We start from the raw sequence: 16326 nt of genomic DNA, 5'->3' as shown, positions 1-16326 counted from the left end.
TCCCCAGCTCTCTGTGTATTATGTAGCCCTGTGCCCAGCGATCTGTGTATTATGCAGTCCTGTGCCCAGCACTCTGTGTATTATGCAGTCCTGTGCCCAGTGCTTTGTTTATTATGTAGTCCTGTACCCAGCGCTCTGTGTATTATGTAGTCCTGTGCCTAGTGCTCTGTGTATTATGTAGTCCTGTGCCCAGTCCTCTGTGTAATATGTAGTCCTGTGCCCAGTCCTCTGTGTATTATGTAGTCCTGTGCCCAGTCCTCTGTGTATTATGTAGTCCTGTGCCTAGTGCTCTGTGTATTATGTAGTCCTGTGCCCAGTCCTCTGTGTAATATGTAGTCCTGTGCCCAGTCCTTTGTGTAATATGTAGACCTGTGCCCAGTCCTCTGTGTATTATGTAGTCCCGTGCCTAGTGCTCTGTGTATTATGTAGTCCTGTACCCAGTGCTTTGTGTATTATGTAGTTCTGTACCCAGCACTCTGTGTATTATGTAGTCCTGAGCCTAGTGCTCTGTGTATTATGTAGTCCTGTACCCAGCGCTCTGTGTATTATGTAGTCCTGTGCCCAGCGATCTGTGTATTATGCAGTCCTGTGCCCAGCACTCTGTGTATTATGCAGTCCTGTGCCCAGTGCTTTGTTTATTATGTAGTCCTGTACCCAGCGCTCTGTGTATTATGTAGTCCTGTGCCTAGTGCTCTGTGTATTATGTAGTCCTGTGCCCAGTCCTCTGTGTAATATGTAGTCCTGTGCCCAGTCCTCTGTGTATTATGTAGTCCTGTGCCCAGTCCTCTGTGTATTATGTAGTCCTGTGCCTAGTGCTCTGTGTATTATGTAGTCCTGTACCCAGCGCTCTGTGTATTATGTAGTCCTGTGCCTAGTGCTCTGTGTATTATGTAGTCCTGTGCCCAGTCCTCTGTGTAATATGTAGTCCTGTGCCCAGTCCTCTGTGTATTATGTAGTCCTGTGCCCAGTCCTCTGTGTATTATGTAGTCCTGTGCCTAGTGCTCTGTGTAATATGTAGTCCTGTGCCCAGTCCTTTGTGTAATATGTAGTCCTGTGCCCAGTCCTCTGTGTATTATGTAGTCCTGTACCCAGTGCTTTGTGTATTATGTAGTCCTGTACCCAGCGCTCTGTGTATTATGTAGTCCTGAGCCTAGTGCTCTGTGTATTATGTAGTCCTGTACCCAGCGCTCTGTGTATTATGTAGTCCTGTGCCCAGTGCTTTGAGTATCATGCAGTCCTGTGACATTTGCCAATAAAAAATAAATAAATATGTCCCCGGATTTCATTTTAAAAATCTGGTCACCTTATTCTGTGTTCTAGACTTGTGCTTATCCAATGCAGAAAAACGCAGGTCACTGCACAAATTGCGAATAAGCCCTGCGTGTTGCATTGTTCTGCACAGAAAAACATTGTATGTGACACCAGTGTTGTGGTGAGAACTGAGCACATAGAAAGTAATTGTTTACTATGGTGGGAGGGAGGCTTTAGGCCTCATTCATATGTGCATTTAGGTTATGACTATAATTCCCCTCAGAATACTCAGCAAACAGCCCTGTACAACGCAATGAGAGGCTGACCACGCACACCGCCATTTGTGGTGGTTCACTTTAGGGCCGGGACAAGAAGTGGGCAGAAGGGGCGGCTGCCCTAGGCACTGTGGTATCATGTGAGGTGGGGGGGGGGACCACAAAGAGATTGAGGGTGGGGGGAGGGGATTTGTGTTGAGAAGGGGAATTTAGGGAGGGGGCAGCAGGGGCTATGAATTGTTCTAGGAGGGCAAATTTGGGGAGGGGTGCTAGGTGTGGTGATTTGGGTGGAATTTGTGTTGGGAGAGGGGTGGGGGGAAGAAGATTTGTGCTAGAAGGGGGGATTTGGGGGTTTGTGCTATAAAAATAAAATAGTATAGGGCAGTGATAGCGAACCTTGGTACCCCAGATGTTTTTGAACTACAATTCCCATGATACTCAACTACACTACAGATTGCATGAGCATCACGGGAAATGTAGTTCCAAAACATCTGGGGCACCAAGGTTCGCCATCACTGGTATAGGGGACATTTCCTTTTTCTTGGGGGGGGGGGGGGGGTGGGATTTGTGCTAGTTGGGATGATTGGGGGTATTTGTGTTAGGAGGAGAAATTTCTGGGGGGATTTGTGCTAAATTAGGGGAGGGGAATTTGTGCTGGAAGAGGGGGGGATTTGCAATGGAGGGTGGAGGATTCATGCTAGGACAGGGTAATTTATTTATTCTTTGGTCGGGAGGGGGGATACTAGGGGCATATGGGCAGAGAGAGGATTTGAGCTTGGGGGAATGGGGGATTTCTGTTTATTTATTTTTTTTAATACTAGTAATGGCGGTGATCAGCAACTTATAGAGGAACCCTGATAGTATGGCGGGCAATCTGACACTAGCGATCAAAGGGTTAAATGTGTGGCTAACAGTGCTTTGTGCATTCACTGTGAGGTGCTTTTACAAAGAGCTGTGCCGTTTTTTAGTCCCTGCTTAGCAGGGAAACAAAAACCTACACATTCCTGCTGACAAGACAGAGCTCTGTATTGTTTACCTTGACAAAGCTCTGTCCTGTCATCCCCTTCGCCAATCAGCGGGTGCTGGCGGTCAATCATTGGCCGAAACCCACTTATTGGCTTGTACTGTGATTAATCACAGGACAGATGCCGCAGCGGCGCCTACCCAGAAGTGCTGGATCACCTAGCTAGTAAGTGATACAGTGCAGGAGAGCTGCTTTGCCACCTTACTCCTATGTGGGGCAGTTGGCAAGCAGTTAAAGTGAGCCTGTGGCTCCCGCTGCAGTCTGAGTCTCTTGTGAGACCAGGAAGTGAAGAGAGGAGATAAGAGCTGCAGCTGGGTACAGCGCTGGCTTGTGAGAGAAGACAGGTAAGTATTGGGGGGGGGGGGGGGGGGAACAAGTGGTGAAACAATTTTAACTTAATCCCTAGCAGTATGGCCCCCTTATCCCCCCCCCCCCCTTATACTTACTTGAGTCCTTACTTGATCAAGCGCTGTGCCCATCTGTAGTGGCTCTCTCCTCTCTCCGCTCACACAGGCATTGCTGAGGCAGTGGAGCCATTGGCTCCAGCTGCTGTCAATCAAATCCTGTAAGCACCAAAAACCAGTCAGTATCTGGTGTGACCACCATTTGCCTCACGCAGTGCAACACATCTCCTTTGCATAAAGTTGATCAGGTTGTTGATTGTGGCCTGTGGAAAGTTGGTCCACTCCTCTTCAATGGCTGTGCAAAGTTGCTGGATGTTGGCAGGATCTGGAACACGCTGTCGTATACGCCGATCCAGAGCATCCCAAACATGCTCAATGGGTGATATGTCCGGTGAGTATGCTGGCCATTCAAGAACTGGGATGTTTTTAGCTTCCAGGAATTGTGTACAGATCCTTGCAACATGGGGCCGTGCATTATCATGCTGCAACATGAGGTGATGTTCGTGGATGAATGGCACAACAATGGGCCTCAGGATATCGTCACGGCATCTCTGTGCAATCAAAATGCCATCAGTAAAATGCACCTGTGTTCATTGTGCATAACATAAGCTTGCCCATACCATAACCCCACCGCCACCATAGGCCACAACGGTGACATCAGCAAACCCCTCACCCACACGACGCCATACACGCTGTCTGCCATCTGCTCTGTACAGTGAAAACCGGGATTTATCCATGAAGTGAACACCTCTCCAAAGTACCAGATGCCATCGAATGTGAGCATTTGCCCACTCAAGTCGGTTACGACAGCGAACTGCAGTAAGGTCGAGGTCCTGGGCTGGTGTGGTTACACGTGGTTTGCATTTGTGAGGCCAGTTGGATGTACTGCCAAATTCTCTGAAACGCCTTTGGAGACGGTTTATGGTAGAGAAATGAACATTCAATTCACCGGCAACAGCTCTGGTGGACATTCGTGCAGTCAGCATGCCAACTACATGGTCCCTCAAAACTTGTGCCATCTGTGGCATTGTGCTGTGTGATAAAACTGCACATTTTAGAGTGGCCTTTAAGAGCCGGTTCACACTACTCCGACTTGTCTGGCGACTTGGTCGCATGACAAGTAGCTTCCAATGCTGTGCAATGGAACCGTTCTAATCAGAGCGACTCAAGTCTTTCCGACTTAGAAAAAGGTTCCTGCACTATTTTTTGGCGAAGTCGGAGCGACTTGCATTGACTTCTATTATGAGAGGTCGTTTGCAAGCTGCGATGAAGTCGAGCTGCACGGGCGACTTCAAAGTCACCCGAAGTCGGGGTGACTTTGAGTCAGATTAGTGTGAACCGGCTCTTATTGTGGCCAGCCTAAGGCACACCTGTGCAATAATCATGCTGTCTAATCAGCATCTTGATATGCCACACCTGTGAGGTGGATGGATTATCTCGGCAAAGGAGAAGTGCTCACTAACACTAAGACAGATTTTTGCACAATATTTGATAACGCCCCCTGAAGACGTCACTATCTGACGAAACCAGTACGGCATTCGTGAGTCTCCCCGGTTTACATTGGTTGCAGTCGGACTGCTGGCTATCCACAACTTGCACACTATCTTAAGGAGACACCTCTGTAGGACGTATGCTGTACTATGCTCGCTTGCTGCAACATACATGTGAGTGCAATACTTGTTTAAATAAATTATACATTGCTGACATACTTCACCATGAGAGGTTCCCTTTCTCTTTGTTTCTGACATTACCATTGGTTGAGTGGCATTGTCTTAGTGTGACTACCTATGAGTGTTAATGCTGGTGTACTTTGGGAAGTATGGAAATGTAGGAGGAATGCTGAATTGATATACCTGGAGGATAGGCTGGTCTAATGAGATAGGACATCACCTGTGCTGCTGAATACCACGCCCGGGGCTTATTATCATTGGAGCTTGTGTGGATCTCTGTTATGGGGATCTACACTATCTGGTAAGCGGCCACACATTTTGGGTAATCGGTGGAGGCTTTTGTACTATTCTACTTGCTTACCTCTATAGGAACTTTCTTCTGAGTGGATTCACTGCTTTTTCATCTTTCATTTACAAATTGGGAGATTGATTTCAAAATGTCAACCTGTATTTATACATTTCAAAAGTGACTTTTTGGAGTTATATGGATTTTCCCGGTTCATTTGGTTTTGTTTATTAAGCGCTGCACACTTTGTCAGGTTTTCTATTACAGGGTTGAGATTTAACAACTTTAAGCGGGGTTCCGGCCTCGGGGGTGAAATTTAGCTAAAAATACCCCCAGGACAGTCAGGGCTAGTACATTCCATAATGGATATTATGTACTGGGTCGCACTTACCTTTTAGAAGAAATACTTACCTTGAAAATTTCTTCTCCAGCGCTGCCATCTCGGATTTGGGCAGCTGAAGCCAGCGCGTCCTCTTCTGCATCCTCTTCCCTGTCCTCTTCTCCCAGAATGCGCCTGCACCAGCTCCGCCGTCACTTCCGGTGCGGGCGCGTCACCCCTCCACAGCTTCTGGGCATTATGTCGATTTTGAGACCGGAACTCCGCTTTATGTGCTGGCTGCTAATTGTATCAGAACTATCTTCACCTGAGCGGTTTCAATTTGGATCAAAGCGCAGCTATTTATTGTTTTGCACAATATTTGAGAGAAATAGGCCTTTTGTGTACATAGAAAATGTTTTATATCTTTGAGTTCAGCTCATGAAAAATAGGGGCAAAAACAAAAGTGTTGCGTTTATAATTTTGTTCAGTATACTTTCCTATCTATTTGCTAATGCTAGCAATGTAAGGATTACAAATAGTCAATGTTGGTTTTATAGAGTGAAGTTCTGCCAACTGGTAATGGACTGAAGGAAAATAGGACTGGAGCTACTTTATAACCCTCTGCTGCTAAACTACATGATATCGTCTGTTCCTGCAACAATGTTTTCTTTGTTCTCAGAAGTTAATCTTTGTGTAACATTCATTCATTGTAACGATTTAGCATTGAAACCACCAGACTTAGAAGATACAGAATATGGAAGGAATTATCTCCTTTCCATTCCAATGAGGATTTTTAGTTCTATGTGATTTGCCAAGACCAACAGAAAGAATTTATCCATAAGGCCTTTTGCACACATAATATTTCACTGATTTAATTGTAGGATCTTGCTGGCAGAAGGATCCCGCGTAAAATATGCAAGTACAATCTATAAAAAGCTTGCATCTACATGCGTACAGGCGAGTAAAAATGGGCATGTGCTTAAATGTGTAAAAAATCTTTTTTTTTTTTGCAAGCTAAGATTTAAATTACACATATACATATACTGTATATGCGCTTACATGCATGTATCCGTGTAAATTACTGTCGTCAGACACAGTGCTTTAAGTGGCCCAAAAGAGGTGCCGGTACTCTATTATAGCCTATACATTTTTTTTATATCAGGGCCCCCACAGAGCGCCCCCCCACATCAGGGTCCCCACAGAGCGCCCCCCCACCCCACATCAGGGTCCCCACAGAGCACCCCCCCTCTTCACATTAGGGTCCCCACAAAGCCCCCCATCCCATCCCACATCAGGGTCCCCACAGAGCACCCCCCTCCTCACATCAGGGTCCCCACAGAGCACCCCCCTCCTCACATTAGGGTCCCCACAGAGCCCCCCCATCCCATCCCACATCAGGGTCCCCACAGAGCACCCCCCTCCTCACATTAGAGTCCCCACAGAGCCCCCCATCCCATTCCACATCAGGGTCCCCACAGAGCACCCCCCTCCTCACATTAGGGTCCCCACAGAGCCCCCCCCCATTCCATCCCACATCAGGGTCCCCACAGAGCACCCCCCCAATCATTAGGGTCCCCACAGAGCCCCCCCATCACCATCCTATCCCATCCCACATCAGGGTCCCCAGAACTGCTCCTACTCATATTTTTAGGCTGAGGCTGACACACAGGACTCACTGTGCTGTGCTGGCCTGGAGTAGCTGGAGGGAGGTGGTGGGTGGAGCAAACACTGCACTCGGCGCGCAGCAGAGGAGGAAGGAGGCTCCGCAGTGTATGCTGGGGCCTCGCTCTCCTCCTCCTCAGATGACATCACTGGTTGCTAGACGCCGGGCGGCGATAGCAACCAGTGCACTGCAGTACAGGCCAGCAGCGTGGCAGCTCTGCCACTGCTGCTTGCCTGGGCTGGGACTCCGGAGCAGGGGGACTCACTGGTGGTGACTGGTCTAGCCCTGGAGTGGGAAATGAGCGTACCGGTACGCTAAGGCACACGGAGAGGTGGCGGTATGCTCAAGAGCCATATTTGTAAGTGGCGGTACTGAGTACCGGTGCGTACCAGCCCACTTAAAGCACTGGTCAGACACAGACTTTTCAATTTAGATTTTCTGAGTCTAAACGCAGCACAGTTTTATTGATCTTCAAACGCTTGCTGTCCCGCTGTAGTACATGTATTGTGTTAGGTCGGCTCATGCTGACACAATCACGTACCTGTACGTTGGAGCTTTCTTCTGGGGCCACAGGGACCAAACAGACCATTGGTAACACAATACGCGGCCATGGATTGAAATTATGCAGCTCCCAAAAGGTCCCCCTCCTCAAGAAGGAACATGTACAGACCCATCTGAAATTTGCCATTGAACATCTCTGATTCAGAGAAGGATTTGGAGAAAGTGCTGTGGTCAGATGAGACCAAAATTGAGCTCTTTGGCATAAATTCAACTTGCTGTCTTTGTAGAAAGAAAAATGCTGACACCATCCCTACAGTCAAGCTTGAAGGTGGAAACATCATGATTTGGGGGGGGATTTTCTGCTAAAGGTACAGACTGTCTTTGTCACATTGAGGGGCCAACGGACACTGCCGTGTATTGTAAAATCTTGGATGAGAGTTTTCTTCCCTCAGCCAGAACACTGAAGATAGGTCGTGGATGGGTCTTCCAGCATGACAAAGACCCAAAGCATAACACCGAGGCAACAAAGGAGTGGCTCTAGTAGAAGCACATTAACCACTTGCCGACTGCCTAACGCAGATCTACGTCGGCAGTCAGCCCCTCACAGGCAAATCGACGTAGGTCTACGTCGCTAGCTTGTGAGGGTCTAGGGAGCGAGCGCGCGGTCACGCACCCCCCCCCCCCCGTGCGTGTGACCGGCGGACCCGATGTCCGCCGGTCACTCTGCGATCGTCGGGGGAGAGGGAGAAAGTCAGGCGGCTTGTGTAAACAAGCTGCCTGTCATTCTCCCCGGTGTATGAAGGATGATCATACGGTTCTACTATGTAGAACCGTTGATCACTCTTCATACATCTGAAGCCACAGCCAATCACAGTAGAAAGCACGCCCCTAGGGACACACACAGCCCCTCCCTCTCAAATAAAGTTAACCCCTTCACTACCAGTGTATTTTTACAGTGACAGTGCATATGTATAGTAGGGCTGTCACGACTCGTCGACTACAAAAAATCGTCGACGTGCGGAAAATGCGTCGACGTGTCAACGTGTGAGGTCACACGCCCCCGGCCGGCCGCCGCGCCGCTTGAAGCATTGCCAGCCGGGTGAAATTCCCCCGCCGGGCTCCGTCGGAGACAAGAGGTGAGTGCTGACCGTCTCCAGCACCCCTGTACTGCCACAACACACATTTGCATCCTCCCCCAGCTACTTAGACATGTCACATTTGCGGCGCTACACCGGCTTGTAATGGCCTGTACTAGGTGGGAGGGCTTACTGGGGGGTCTGCACTGGAAGGGGGGCTTACTAAGTGGTCTGTACAGTACAGACCATTTAGTAAGCCCCCCTCCCAGTACAGACCCCCCAGTAAGCCCTCCCACCTAGTACAGACCCCTTAGTAAGCCCCCCTTCCAGTACAGACCCCCCAGTAAGCCCTCCCACCTAGTACAGTCTGTACTAGGTGGGAGGGCTTACTGAGGGGTCTGCACAGGGAGGGGGGCTTACTAAGGGGTCTGTACTAGGTTGGAGGGCTTACTGAGGGGTCTGTACTAGTGTACTGGGAGGGGGGCTTACTAAGTGGTCTGTACAGTACAGACCACTTAGTAAGCCCCCCTTCCAGTACAGACCCCTCAGTAAGCCCTCCCACCTAGTACAGACCCCTTAGTAAGCCCCCCTCCCACCTAGTACAGACCCCTTAGTAAGCCCCCCCTCCCAGGGGAGACCCCTCAGTAAGCCCTCCCACCCAGTACATACTGTACTAGGTGGGAGGGCTTACTGAGGGGTCTGCACTGGGAGGGGGGCTTACTAAGGGGTCTGTACTGGGAGGGGGGTTTACTAAGGGGTCTGTACCAGGTTGGAGGGCTTACTGAAGGGTCTGTACTGGAAGGGGGGCTTACTAAGTGGTCTGTACAGTACAGACCACTTAGTAAGCCCCCCTTCCGGTACAGACCCCTCAGTAAGCCCTCCCACCTAGTACAGACCCCTTAGTAAGCCCCCCCCCTCCCAGTGCAGACCCCTCAGTAAGCCCTCCCACCCAGTACATACTGTACTAGGTGGGAGGGCTTACTGGGGGGTCTGCACTGGGAGGGGGGCTTACTAAGTGGTCTGTACTGGGTGGGAGGGCTTACTGAGGGGTCTGTACTGGGAGGGGGGTTTAGTAAGTGGTCTGTACTAGGTGGGAGGGCTTACTGAGGGGTCTGTACTGGGAGGGGGGGGCTTAGTAAGTGGTCTGTACTAGATGGGAGGGCTTACTGAGGGGTCTGTACTGGGAGGGGGGTTTAGTAAGTGGTCTGAACTAGGTGGGAGGGCTTACTGAGGGGTCTGTACTGGGAGGGGGGCTTAGTAAGTGGTCTGTACTAGATGGGAGGGCTTACTGAGGGGTCTGTACTGGGAGGGGGGCTTACTAAGTGGTCTGTACTGGGTGGGAGGGCTTACTGTGGGGGGCTGTACTGGGAGGGGGGCTTACTGAGGGGTCTGTAGTGGGAGGGGGGCTTACTGAGGGGTCTGTATTAATTACAGGATTAATTAGCTAATCAAAAAGACTAAATTAAGCAAAAAAACAAAAAATTTAAATAATCGTTAGATTAGTCGACTAATCGTAAAAATAATCGATAGATTAGTCGACAGACTAATTAATCGTTAGTTGCAGCCCTAATGTATAGCACTGATTACTGCAGTAATGTCACTGGTAACCCCAAAAGTGTCAAAAATGTCAGTCAAGGGTCCGATCTGTCCGCCGCAATGTCGCAGTACCGCAAAAAAAATCGCAGATCGCCGCCATTACGCGTTAAAAAAAAACAACAAAAATGACAAAAATCTTTCCCTTTGTTAGTAAACGCGATAACTTTTGCGCAAACCAATCAAAATACGCTTTTTGCGATTTTTTTTACCAAACATAGGTAGCATAAAACAAATTGGCCGAAAATGTTAAAAAATTTTCATTTTTACATTTTTTTTGGGGGGAATTTCATATAAAAAAATGTGAAAAATATTGCTATTTTTGCAAAATTGTTGCTCTTTTTTTGTTTATAGCGCGTGATCAAAAAATCGCACAGGTGATCAAATACCACCAAAAGAAAGCTCTGTTTGTGGGAAAAAAAGGACGCCAAATTCGTTTAGATACAGCGTCGCACGACCGCGCAATTGTCCGTTAAAGTCACACAGTGCCGAATCGCAAAATACCCCCTGGTCAGGAAGGGGGTAAAATCTTCCGGGGCTTAAGTGGTTAAGGTCATGGAGTGGCCTAGCCAGTCTCCAGACCTTAATCCTATAGAAAATGTATGAAGAGAGCTGAAACTTCGCATTGTCAACTGACAGCCAAGAAACTTTAAAGATTTAGAAAAAAAACTTTGAAGAAGAGTGGACCAAAATCCCTCCTGAGATGTGTGCAAACCTGGTAAACAACTACAAAAAATGTCTTACCTCTGTGCTTGTCAACAAGGGTTTATTCACCAAGTACTAAGTCATGTTTTGCCTGGTGATCAAATACTTATTTTACTTACTGAACTGCAACTCAATTTATACCATTTGTATCCTGTGTTTTTTCTGGATTTTTGGTTGATATTCTGTCTTCATCATTGAAAAGAACACCTATGATAAAAATTATAGACCCTTCATTTTTTTGTTACTGGCAATCTTACAAAATCTGCAGGGGATCAAATAATTATTTTCCCCACTGTACTATGTTCGTGTGTTTCCTTGCACAACAAATAGAAAATACAGATGAATTTTATGCCAGACTTGTATCAATAGTACATTCAGTTCTTTAGTGTTTGAAATCTGGTGTTTACCTACAGTTATGCCTCAAACGGCCATATATGAAACGAGTTTGACTGGTTCTATTTTCTCTAGTTCTGTCCAGTGCTAGCCTAGTGATGGCAGAGTTTCTGTTTTAAAGCAACAAACTGATCAGCCAAGCTGATTTTCAGATAACATATTCCAGAATGTCTACCGATCTTTCTTATTACCCTAAATGTTTACCTTTTTTTAAATTTCTTTTAAACTGTGTCCTATCTCTCACACATACACCTACGTACTTTATATCCAAAGCAGAAGACCTCCACTATGGTAAAATTAAATTATAGGCCTGGTATGTCAGGCTGTTACCTTTCATTTGAAAGAGCAGCTATACTCTTTGAATTCAAAGTGATTGGAATAGAAAGGCCATCATACCTAAAATCTGCATACAAGCAATAATCTGCTGGTCGACCAGCAGAGCAGATCTTTAAAAACTTGTTTAAAGTGGTTCTAAGGGCTCAATGTTTTTTATCCTAATGCATTGTATGCATTAAGGAAAAAAGAAAACCTTCTGGGTGCAGGCCCCCCCCCCATACTAACCTGAGCCCCATCTCAATCCAATGATGTGCAAGAGAGCAGCGGCTTTCTCAGGTCTCTCTTTTCTCATTGGCTCACACAGCAGCAGGAGCCATTGGCTCCTGTCATTCACAGCCAGTGAGGCAATGAGGAGAGAGCAGGGGCATGACCAAGTCGCAATCCATATGTAAATGGACACAGGGAGTGTGGCTGTTGAGCGAGCCTTCTCAAGTGCCCCTATAGCAAGAGGATTTCTATTGGGGAAACTCAGAAGGGGCGTGGAGCCAGGACCGCTGGCAGGGGACCCAAAAAGAAGAGTTTTGGGGCTGTTCTGTTAGCCACTTTCAGACCGGAGGATTTGGCTGCTCAAAGACCAGGCCCTATTTTGCGATTCGGCACTGCGTAATTTTAACGGACAATTGCGCGGTCGTGCGACGCTGTACCCAAATGAAATCGACGTCCTTTATTTTTCCACAAACAGAGCTTTCTTTTGGTGGTATTTGATCACCTGTGCGATATTTATTTTTTGCGCTATAAACAAAAAAAAAGCCACAATTTTAAAAAAATAACAATATTTTTCACATTTTTTTATATGAAAAAAATGTAAAAATCAAAATTTTTTAACATTTTAGGCCAATTTGTTTTCTGCTACATATTTTTGGTAAAAAAAATTGCAATAAGCGTATTTTGATTGGTTTGCGCAAAAGTTATTGCGTTTACTAACTACGGGAAAGATTTATGTCATTGTTTTTTTTTACTAGTAATGGCAATCTGCGATTTTTTTTTGCGGGACTGCGACATTGCGGCGGACAGATCGGACCCCTAACTGACATTTTTTACACTTTTGGGGGTACTAGTGACATTACTACAGTAATTAGTGCTACAAATATGCACTGTTACTGTAAAAATTACACTGGCAGGGAAGGGGTTAACTGTACTGGTGATCAAGGGGTTAAATGTGTCCCTAGGGGCGTGATTCTAACTGTCAGGGGGCGTGGCATGTGAAGTAATCACAGAGACATACGATCCTATATAGCAGGATCACAAAGCCCCAGGGAGAATGACAGACGGCTGTGTTTACATCAGCCATCTGTCTTTCTCCCTCAGCTGCGGGAGATCGTGAGTGGCCGGCGGCCATCGGAGCCACCGGTCACACGTGCTGGCTCCCTGGCTGACGAGCGGCGGCGGGGTATGCTCCGCCCCTAGAGTCTCCTGAGCGAGCGACGTAGTACTACGTCGCTTTTCCCAGGAGCTGCTGCCTGCCACAGTAAAACTGCAGCGGGCGGTTGTTAAGTGGTTAAGTATAACATGTTTGTTATTAAAGCCAAATGAAACCCATCTATTTCACAGTTTCAAAAAACATTTACATTCCATGCATGCCGGGAATGCTAACTGTCACATTGGTTGTGCCCTCAACCTAACTGTCAAACCATCCAATGGCTGGTGCCATAACTGATTACATGTGCAGCATCGTGGCACCTAAAGAATAAACAGAGGCCAAAATGGCAGCTTCCTTGGATGAAAATAATAGCAGGGTTTTCTTTGACTTTAAAAAAAAATCTTTCATTTAGATTTATTTTAAAGCAGAACTAAACCCTCCTGTCCTTTTTAGCCAAGGAGGATGCCATTTTATACTTCTGTAACTGTTTTTTTTTTAAACTGTTAAAATGATGGATTTATTTATTAATTCTGTGCGAAGGTGGTATAATACAAGTTTTATTTTACATACGTAAATGTCATAGGGCCCTTTCATCAAGATCAATACCATGCTTCTTACCCACACCCAGCAAGCCTCACTAGAGATTCTGGGGATGAAAAACCATATAGGCCATATAGGCAGTGTAAGGATGACAGTTAACATTTGTGTACAATACAAGGTAAATTGGCCAAGGATGTTTAGGTTACCAGCAGTAAAGAAGCAAGCACTTGTTGAAGTGTAGGTCCAGAAAGTACATGGTCTTCACCAGCACAAGATGATGTTGGAACTCATGCAGCAAAAAGGCCTAGCTTGTGGTCCCCAGGATGGCCTCATTGGTAGCAAGGCTAAAGTGGGGTGTCAGTCATTTGGCAAATTCATGATAAGGATTAGGCAAAGGGATATCCCCAGGATAGCCTCATTGCTAGCAAGACGAAAAAGTGTTGGCAGTCTTTAGGCAAGCTTATGATCATGGCCAGGCGAAGGAAGATACAGAAATGTAGTTCACTATAGTTTCAGAGTATATCCAAAGGTTAAGCAGAGCTGACCATCAAACTAGACAGGGGAACAAACCGATAGTGGGGAACCATAGCAGGGGGGTAATGGCACGATGAATGAGGTCAGCAGCTTGGGTCTATTTGAAGAACAACAAGAAGCTCACCCACAAATGAAAACATTTCTAAACTCAAAAACAAAAATGTAATTTATTGCATCTTAAAGGAGAAGCTTGTTTAGCTGTACTTCTCCTGTGGATCACAGGAGTGCAGTTCGTTCTGCACTCCTGTGACACGTTTTCAGCAGACAGGGAGCTGTGAGAACTAAGTGATCTGCGGTATTAAATAACTCAGTCTAAAGCCCCATACACACGTACCGATTGTCAGCCGTAAATATTCGACCAACGACCGATCGGCCGATTGTAGGCTTGTTAAGCCCCGTACACACGTACCGATTGTCGGCCGTAAATATTCGGCCGACGACCGATCAGCCGATTGTAGGCTTGTTAGTATGATGCTTCCGACAGCCGACAGCGCACTTTCGGCCGAAAAGAATCTGTCGTGTAGGCATTAAAATTTTTGTTGGCCAACACCAGAACGGCCGATTGTTCGCCAGTCAGTACAGAATTCGGCCGACAATCAACAGATTTGCAAGACTGGGCATGCTCAGAAAAGAAAAAACACACGGAAAGTTAACCATCACATGACATCACTTCTGCAGTCGGCTGCTGTTGGCCGACAAAATTCGTGTGCAGTCTTTTGCACTTTTCAGCGGACACGACAGCCCTGGACAAAAGCCGATCGTTCGGCCGATCGTTCGGCCGATGATCGGTACGTGTGTACGGGGCTTTAGAGGCACTGGAGGACAAATGTAGCATCAGACCGATGCTGCATCTACCTAGGTAAGCAGGGCTGTAGAGTCGGTAGATAAATTTTTTCCGACTCCGACTCCTCAGTTTTTTGTACTTCCGACTCCGACTCCCCGACTCCGACTCCTCTGTATTAATATGCAAATGCATTTTATACATTCCTTGAAGGAAAGAAAGGCAACATACATTTCATTACCACAGGACTACTGGCTGGAAAGCCAACAGTCTACTGTATTGAACAGTTCAAGCAAAAGACAAACACAATGAAAACAACAAAGTTTTATTCATTTTTTTTTTATTAATTAATCAAGTGGCTGGATAGTAGCAGCAGGCATAAACATCAGGAACAGGAACTTCCATTTGGTCTAAGAAGGAATCAAAGTCTAAGCTGTAGATCTCTGCAGTTCATCCAGAGTGATCATGGGCCTCTTGGCTGCATCTCTGATCAGTCTTCTCCTTGTATGAGCTGAAAGTTTAGAGGGACGGCCAGGTCTTCGTAGATTTGCAGTGGTCTGATCCTCCTTCCATTTCAATATTATCGCTAGCACAGTGCTCCTTGGGATGTTTAAAGCTTGGGAAATCTTTTTGTATCCAAATCCAGCTTTAAACTTCTCCACAACAGTATCTTGGACCTATCTGGTGTGTTCCTTATTCTTCATGATGCTCTCTGCGCTTTAAACGGACCTCTGAGACTATCACAGTGCAGGTGCATTTATACGGAGACTTGATTACACACAAGTGGATTCTATTTATCATCATTAGTCATTTAGGTCAACATTGGATCATTCAGTCCCCGTTCACACTAAGGTGACCTGTGAGGCGACCTGGTCGCCTGACAGGTCGCCTTCCATAGGGAAGCTGCGGACCCGTTCTAATAGGAGCGACACAAGTCACTCCGACTTAGAAAAAGGGTCCGGAGCTTCTTTGGGGCGACCCGGCGCGACCGTCATAGACTTCAATGTTATGAAGTCCGTGCCGGCCGCTCCAAAGTTGCGGCGCGCTGCTCGCACCGCGACCTCGGAGGTCGCCCCCCCCAAGTCAGATCGCCCCTCTGTGAACGGGGCCTCAGAGATCCTCACTGAACTTCTGGAGAGAGTTTGCTGCACTGAAAGTAAAGGGGCTGAATAATTTTGCACGCCCAATTTTTCCATTTTTTATTTGTTAAAAAAGTTTGAAATATCCAATAAATTTCGTTCCACTTCATGATTGTGTCCCACTTGTTGTTGATTCTTCACAAAAAATTAGTTTTATATCTTTATGTTTGAAGCCTGAAATGTGGCAAAAGGTCGCTAAGTTCAAGGGGGCCGAATACTTTCGCAAGGCACTCTATATATATATATATATATATACGTATATATATATATATATATATATATATATATATATATATATATATGCATATATACACACACACACACATACATATATATATATATATATATATACACACACACACACATACATTTTTTTCTGACTTCTGGAGAGGTTGCAGCCAATGACATTATCTCCAAAGCACTTTGTTCATCAGATGTCTCCAAAACTTTCCTAACAGTACATGGCATAAAAACAT

The 16326-nt window shown here is 46.5% G+C and overlaps 1 protein-coding gene across 1 annotated transcript in view; it reads left to right on the top strand.

The window, feature by feature from the left end:
• The window catches only part of BACE1 (beta-secretase 1), a 105330-nt gene that overhangs the window by 14986 nt on the left and 74018 nt on the right, over positions 1–16326 (top strand). The gene's annotated exons all lie outside the window — the stretch shown is intronic.

The sequence above is a fragment of the Pelophylax lessonae genome (assembly GCF_965119305.1).
Source record: "Pelophylax lessonae genome assembly, chromosome: 12".
Taxonomy (NCBI): Eukaryota; Metazoa; Chordata; class Amphibia; order Anura; family Ranidae; genus Pelophylax; species Pelophylax lessonae.
Note: the sequence above shows the minus strand (reverse complement) of the source record. Positions and strands in the feature narration are given on the sequence as shown.